Below are 314 nucleotides of genomic sequence, written 5' to 3'. Positions count from 1 at the left end.
AACGGGAATGAAAACAGTAGCCGTGCCTCGCTGGGCGGCGCCGAGGATCAAACGTGAAACCCAGAGAGGCGCTCGGCGGGGGCCCTGCCCGCTCGGCTTCCCTCGGACGCCGCCGCCTCCACGAGTGTCCTTCACCAGGCCGCGGCCGCCGGGGCCTCCGAACGTCCCCTCCCTTGGAAAGGTGTCTTCGTGGGTGTGGTTATGGCAGGAACTGAGACCGGTCACAGAGGATCGGGGTGGGCCCGCAGCCAACGAGAGCGTCCTGCGAGAGACAGGTCGGGGCAGAGGGACACAGGAAAGAAGAGACGACAAGC

Source organism: Pteropus vampyrus, unplaced genomic scaffold (assembly GCF_000151845.1).
Source record: "Pteropus vampyrus isolate Shadow unplaced genomic scaffold, Pvam_2.0 Scaffold258, whole genome shotgun sequence".
Classification (NCBI taxonomy): Eukaryota; Metazoa; Chordata; class Mammalia; order Chiroptera; family Pteropodidae; genus Pteropus; species Pteropus vampyrus.
The sequence above is the reverse complement of the archived record's forward strand: the minus strand, read 5'-3'. Positions refer to the sequence as shown.